This window comes from Furipterus horrens, unplaced genomic scaffold (genome assembly GCF_987537825.1).
Source record: "Furipterus horrens unplaced genomic scaffold, mFurHor1.1.pri manual_scaffold_3, whole genome shotgun sequence".
NCBI lineage: Eukaryota > Metazoa > Chordata > Mammalia > Chiroptera > Furipteridae > Furipterus > Furipterus horrens.
The window spans coordinates 150912817-150920868 of record NW_028327173.1 but is presented as its reverse complement, the minus strand read 5'-3'; positions in this window follow the sequence as shown (position 1 = coordinate 150920868).

Genomic DNA, 8052 nt, shown 5'->3' with positions numbered 1-8052 from the left:
ATTTTAGTGTTCATAGTTTTGATCTTCTTTTTCTTAAGTAAGTCCCTTTGACATTTCATATAATAATGGCTTGGTGATGATGAACTCTTTTAGCTTTACCTTGTCTGGGAAGCACTTCATCTGTCCTTCCATTCTAAATGATAGCTTTGCTGGATAGAATAATCTTGGTTGTATGTCCTTGCTTTTCATCACATTGAATACTGCTTACCAGTCCCTTCTTGCCTGCAACGTGTCTTTTGAGAAATCAGCTGATAGTCTTATAGGCACTCCTTTGTAGGTAACTCTCTGCTTCTCTCTTGCTGCTTTTAGGATTCTCTCTTTATCTTTCACCTTTGGCATTTTAATCATGATGTGTCTTGGTGTGGTCCCCTCTGGGTCCAGCTCACGTTGGACTCTCCATTCTTCCTGGACTTGTATGTCTATTTCCTTCGCAAAATTTGGGAAGTTTTCCTTCATTATTTTTTCAAATAAGCTTTCAATTTCTTGCTCTTCCTCTTTTCCTTCTGGCACCCCCATGATTCGGATATTGTCACATTTAAAGTTGTTCCAGAGGTTCCCAAGCCTCGCCTCATTTTTTTCAATTCTTGTTTCCTCATTTTGTACTGGTTGACTTTTTTTCTTCCTGATGTTCCAAATCATTGATTTGAACCCTGGTTTTCTTCCCTTCACCATTGGTTTTGTGTGGATTTTCCTTCGTTTCATTTAGCATAGCCTTCACTTCTTCTCTTATGCATTTGTCATACTCAAGCATATCTGTCAAGCCTGTGAGCATCTTCACCACCAGTGTTTGGAATTCTGCATCTGTTAGGTTGGCTATCTCCTCATCTGTTGGGATGGCTATCTCCTCATCGCTTCGTTCTCCCACTGGAACCTTGATCTGTTCCCTCTTTTGGGCCATACTTCTCTATCTTCTCATCTTGACAGGCTCCTGTGTTTATTTGCTTCTGTGTCTTAGGTAGAGCTGTTGCACCTGTTTCATTGCAAAGGGTGGAGCCTTAGGGGTTTGTCAGTACAGGGTGACCTGTTTCACCATGTTCTGGCGCTGTTTGTGGGGGAGGGGTCTGAGAGGGAACAATGCCTCTTATCTAGCACTCACCCCTTTTCCAGGCACTTCTCCCACTTTCGTATGGGACCAGTGTTTCTCTAGCTGTTGCCCTGGCTGTCGTGCCCTGAGTGGATGGGTCTGGGGATGTTCTAAGACCGTGGGGGCCCTTTAAAGAAGTGGACTCTGCTGAGAGACCAGCAGTTTCTGCCTCTGCCCCAACCCCCACCAGTTTGCACAGTCATCAGCAATGAGGCTTGATTTTTTCCGGTGCTGGGACTGTGAGCTGCACGGTCTGGTCAGAAGCTGGGAACGCTCCCCAGGTGTCCCTCCTGACTTTTTAAAATGTGTAACTGTGCTTTCCATTGACCTGCCACTGCCGCTGCTGCTGCTGCCACCATCACACCGTGTCCTCTCTGCCCCGGTTACACTCCTCCTACCTGTCTGGGCGAGTATTTCTTCTTTATATCTTTGTTTGCTGGACTTCCATGCAGTTTGATTTTCTGCAACTTCTGGTTGTTTCTACTTTTGAGGTAGTTGTATTCCTTCTTATTTGTGGAGGAAGATGCAGCATGTCTGTCTATGCCTCCATCTTGACTGGAAGTCCTCCCTCCTACCTCTTAGATGTTTATTGTTCATTTGCATTACCCCCATTTATGAAGTGCCCATATAAGCCAAATATTTAATTGTTGAGTTTTCTTTTGATTTATTCACAAGAGCTCTTCACATATTCTAGATATAAGTTCTTTATCAGATACACATATTCCAAATATCTATTTTCACTATGTGGATGCCTTTAAACTTACTTAGTGATATCTTTTAATAAACAAAAGTTCTTAAATTATTTAAAATTTTTTTATCTTCAAGCATAACACAAATACAGAAAGCAGCATGAAACAAGTATAGCATGTTCAATTATTAAGAAATGAATAGCCATGAAAGGAGATAGAACCTTGCCAGCTACCGCATAAAATCCATATACTCCCTCCCACCTAAATGCCCCTCCCCCTATTCCTGAGATGACTACTATCTCTCTTGTTCCATTTTACTCACCCTTATCCTACCCCATCTGAGCACCAGCCTTGGGTTAGGCCTGTCTATGCTCTGGAATCAGCAAGGAGGGGCTAGCCTGAAAGAAAGTCTGGAATTTTATCTCTCAGACCGCACCTTTACCAGAACTAAATTCCTGGAGTCTCAGGGGCCCTGTGGGGCTTGTCTGATTTAGCTGTGTGGAGGAACTTGTTATCACCATTGATTGCTGAGATTATAAGGTTCTGGGCTCTGCTTTCTACAGTTTTCACTCAGAATTCCTGAAATCTTGCCCACCCCAGATTTTGAAATGCCAGCATCCCCTGCTCCCAGCATATACCACAACCAACTCTATGTATTCTTACCATCTCCTAAATGCTAAAGCTAAAAGACAGTGATTCAGAAGTATAAAAATGGGGACTGAGATGAGACCACCTCAAAATAGGAGGACAGTTTTATCATGGAGATAAGTGTGTTTTAGGAAAGCATAATAGATGGGTCTCTGACACTTGACTACAGAGTGTCATCAAAGGAAACCTCTAGGATGTCTAAGATGGGACTTGAAATATCAGATCTTAGGCAGAGAAGAGTGAGAAAGATTATTATAGGAGAAAAAAATATTAAATGTAGATATACTATTTTTCAATTTCTATATCATGCCCTCTGGAGGGTGAAAAGCTTAAATATAGACAGAAAAAATTCTGAGGCAGAATCCCTGAGTTGGTCCATGGGTTACTCTCATGCTCTTGAAAGGGAAACTAGAATTCAGAACTGGCTCAGACATTCAAGTCAGTGGTAGAATCAAGAGAATGGAGAGTACTTTGATGATGACTGATGTTTAAACATGTAAGAATAAATACACAATCTTTTATAAATAAATTCTGAGGTTTTTTGGGTCACCCCCTTGTATTGTAGCTAAGGAAACATAGCTAAAAATTATTTACCTCATCATCAACTTCCATTCTTATTGATAACAGTTTCTGTTTCTCTCTTCCCACACCTAGATTTTTCACCTCTTTCTGTCTGAATGCTTTGGCTTGATTTCCCTAGGCTTTGCTCTCTAGTTTCAAACACTGCCTGTGTTCCTTATCCCTGACACCTTATCTCCCCAGACCTGGGCCCTGCCAGCCCAGACTTAATGTAACAACTTTCTCTTTGAATATTATCTCTCCACCATTCTTTCCAGTCTGTGTTTCTCAAACTCAGATAAACATCAGAGCTCCTCACTCTAGCCTCCATTTCTCTGAATTTCCTTTTCATATTTTCCAACTCCATAGCTCTCCATGCTTTATTCTGGACATTTTTTGTAAATACTACTTGTTTTTTGTTTCTCTAAACATCTTTTAATGAGCTGACTTCCTACTGAATCAGCTATTTTCAACAGACTTGCAAGAAGGTGGAGGCAGAACCATATCTGAGGCTCTTTTCTTTCTTTTTTTTTTTTAAGACTTTATTTATTTATTTTTAGAGAGAAGGGAAGGGAAGGAGAAAGAGAGGGAGAGAGAAGCATCAGTGCTCATCAGTCTGTATGAGATTTTATAGTCCTTAGTTTTCCCCATGATCAGCACTATAGGGTGGCTTACAATGCAGAGTCCGTTCTCCTCCAGTCTTCCTCACCAATAGACTTCTCCCTACAGATATGGTGTAGTTGCCCTTGTTCAACTTCACTTTCTGTAATATCTCAAATCTTTGTGACAAATGAATGTAGGAAAGCTCCTATTTCAGCCTTGCCTCTTCTCATTGTTCTGTTCAAGGGCTTGTGCTTCATGGGCCACTTTCTTTGGAAAGCTATGTCATTCTGACTTTGCACAATATCTGCATCCCTAGGAATCCATTATCACTTCTCTATTTGACTTTCATGATATTGGGCAGTCCCTCCTTATAAATTGTAGGCCAGACTTATAGATGTCTCTAGTTACATTGCAAGTAGAGCCTGTCTATTTTCCATCCTCCTGGTAGTTTGAGTTAAAGAAGGATGAGTTTGTGAGAGAAAATTTTTAAAATATCACTGTTTCTATTCTACTATTTGAAACCAATATTTAAATCATTTTTGACACTTTATCCAATATTTTCCATGAATTTAGAGAAGGTGAGGAGGAGATAGAGATATTTCAATATGTCCTTCATACACCATCTTGTCCAGGTTATGTAATATAGTTTCAGCAGAATGAGTGTGGATGCCTCTCCTCAAAAATAACAAAGCAAATTTCCCACTATCCTACAGGAATGGGGAGTCAAAGTTAATATTAGGCAGTGTTATAGAAAAGGCTATGCACTATTCTTTGCAAACCTGGATTTTTAAACTAAGATTCATCCTCAGCACCTACTAGAAGTGTTAATCACAGTCGTTGTTGTTTCCATCTTCCATACTAAAGAACAAGCCTGCACACGCCATGTGGCCTCCACTCCCTCTCCCAGGCCACAAGTGATTAAAATGCAGGTGGACAGACGCGGGTAGGTGGAGGTGGGAGAGGGTAGAGGGGGGATAAATTGTGATGGAAAAAATTTTTTAATTTAAAAAATAAAATAAAAGTTTTAATACAATAAAATAAGATACAGGCCGGATTCTGACCTATTTATCAGCTGTTCAACAATTCAAGATGTGAGCTAATGCAAAAAGATAATCTGACAAACTGAAACCTCTTGTGAATTTAACTCTGGAAATAGAGAATCGAGAAATGACTGTAGAAGCAAAAGTTTAAAGTTTTACTTGAGGTGGAGTTTGGGACATGAAAGGCTATGGCATGGAGAATCACAAGGAAACAATCTAGGAGCTGAATTTTAAACATAAGGCAGAATAAATGCAGAGATATAGGGTAGAGAGAGCTAGTTAATTGGTAGAGACAAGAATTATAGAGGCCCTGGCTGCTGTGGCTCAGTGGATTGAGTGTCGGCCTGTGAGCCAATTGTTGCTGGTTCGATTCCCAGTCAGGGTACATTACTAGGTTGCACGTCAGGTCCCCAGTTGGGGACACCAGTGAAAGGCTACCACACAGTGATGTTTCTCTCCCTCTCTTTTCTCCTTTCTGCTTTCTCTAAAAATAAAATAAATAAACAAACAAATAAATAATTTTTTTTTTTTAAGAATTATAGAGAAAAAAATGTGGAGAGTTGCAGTGTTATGTTAACCACAGCACTGTCCTTTGGCTCTTCCTGGATTCCTATGCACAGTGCCTTGTAGGGGCTCAACAAATGAATTGGTAGAAGGGATGCTTACCCTCACAGTAAGTGAATTACCTTTTTGCTTAAGGTAACTTGCCTGAATCTCTGCTCTTAGATCCTCTACCCTAGCACTCGATAGATGCTGCTTAAACCTTGCTGTGGAGCTCGCAAACACTCATGTAAAGACTTACTCTAAATCTTCATTTTCTTTGGCTCTGGTACAATACTGTCCTAATTTCTCCTGCCTCTGACCACTCCTCTGCCTTGGGTAGTTCCTCTTCCTCTTCTCACTTTCTTAAGTGTAAACAATCACTATGGTCTGTCTTCACCTCTCTTCTAGCTCTATTTTCTCTTCTTACCAAGTGAGCTATTCATTCCCATTACTTCATGTACAACTTCTGTAGAGGTGATTCCCAAATCTGTACCTCCGAGCCCACATCTCTGAGCCCACAACTGGGTCCTTGAAGCTTGAACAATACTGAAATGCAACTCATATTCCCCCCTAAATCAGTTCCTTCTCCTGACTTCCTTATTATTGCACCACCAATATGCCAGTTGTGAAATCTGAGTTATCTTTGGGAGTTCTCTCTTCTTTCCCCATCATCTACTCAGTTGTAAAGTCCAGTTAATAATAATTGCTAACCCTCCTCAGCCTCCAAAATCTTCTATTGCTTTCCATAGCCTCCCAAAATGTTTTGTGGGTTTATTTTAAAGGGCCCCAGAATTCTGAATTCTCTACAATATGTCGCAAACTCATATTTACAGTCTTAGTTCCCATGGCTCTTTTGTGCAGTGAAAAATTTTAATTTACCATCACTTTCCATATTAACAATTTATTTATGTTCCATTTAACCAAAAGATAACAAAATAATTTTTTTAAAGATTTCTTTCTTTCTTTTTCTTTTTTTTTTTTTTTGGCTAGGCTGAGTGGACAATTCAGTGGAAGTGAAGAGAGAAAAACCTGTTTAATCACTGAGTTGTACACTTTAGAAAGGTGAATTTTATTACAGGAAAATATATAAATAATGTTACTGATTATTGATAGTATATGATTGTTATTTGATTGTTAATTCATCTTGCTTCTTGAGATCTTGCTGATTTCCCTGACTTTCAGTATGTGCTGAGAAGATCAAACTCAGAAAAATATGCCCATCAAGGAATATCCAAGTACAAAATATATTGCATTTTAAGCCTATCAGGCTGTCTTGAAAACTTTAAAATTAGATGCATTCTGTATAATGTATAACTTGTGAGAGAACCTGGCCAACTGAGGGTGATTTAAGAGAAGGGTTGCCTATCAGAGCTGGTTTTTAATGCTAGTGAATGCAGTATCTTTTGGAAATGGTTGCAATTTAGGAAGTTTATTGAATGTGTTTTTAAAATATATTTAAAGTAGATTAGTGATTGCCAGAGTTGGTAAGGGGAAAATGAGGAGTGATTACTGATGGGTATGAAATTTGGGGGGGGGGGTGCAGTGAAGAAAGAAACTTTATTCGGTACAAACTGTTCTATTGTGATAAACAGTATGTGCTAGAGCCTGAACTAGAGTAGAAAATTTTTGCAAAAACCCCCACCCAAGGTGACAGTTGCCCCCAAGCAGGTACAGAATGTTAGTTGCATGTATCGGGCAAACTCCCATAGTAACAGTTGCCCCCAAACAAGTGCAGAATGTTAGCTTTGCGGTTTCACGCATTAGCCAAGCATAGATACCCTTAGCCCCACCCATGCTTCACAATGGTTGTGTTGTGCTACTACCCCAGCTAGCAATCCAGGATATAGGTTTATACTATGTAAGCAGCTTTGTACTGAGGCTCGGGGCTACTCGCTTGAATCCCTGCATGGAGTGAGAGTGGGTAGTCGCTGGCCAGCTAATAAAGGCTCTTTAAATTCTAATTTGGTTGTCTCCGACCATTTAGTTCTAGCACTTGGTCCACAACAAGTACAGCTGTGAAATAGCTCAATTGTGTTACAGCTCAGTTATGAAGCAGCAGCACGGCTATGAAGCAGCATGGCTTTGAGGAAGCCCTGGGGCCAGGCCCCTCTTTGTCTAGACAGCTCTGCTTTGCTCTGCTCTGGTCTGCTCCACTTGCTCCAGTCTGGTCTGCTCTGCTTTGCTCCACTCTGCCCTGGTGGAATTTATTTTTGAGGTGATGAAAATGCTCTAGAGGTAGATTGTGGTGATGGTTGTACAAGTTTGTGACTATGCTAAAAACCACTGAGTTGAATACTTTAGAAAGGTGAATTTTATGATAGGAAAATATATAAATAATGTAATTGATCGTTGATATTATATGATTGTTATTTGATTGTTAATTCATCTTGCTGCTTGAAGTTTTGCCAATTTCAAGAATATGTCTCCTGCTATGAAACAAGTGATTATTTTAATCATATTAGCTAAGATTTACTCTGCATTCACTGGGCAAAAATGGTTTATGTGCATTACTTTATTTAATCATCATAACAGTCCAGCATGCAGGCTCCAGATCCAGCAGCCAGCTTTGGTAGCTCATCCTTGCAAGCAGTCACCATTTAGAGAAGACAGCATAAGGAATTCATCTGATTACCAGTGTCATTGAAATATTTGTGAAATTTAAAAATTGTAACTGCAGTTCTGATTCATGATTGCCAAAGAAAGCAGAGAACATAGGATTGACAAAAGGTGCAGGTTTGAGCAGCTCTGAAAACTGATATCTTATAAACTTTAAAACAGGAGCTGGAAATACAATAGTGAACAAAACAGTTGGTTCCTGCTCTCACAAAACATAAAGTTTACTGAGGAAGATAAAATCAAACTAACAAGAAACAAAAACCCATTTGAG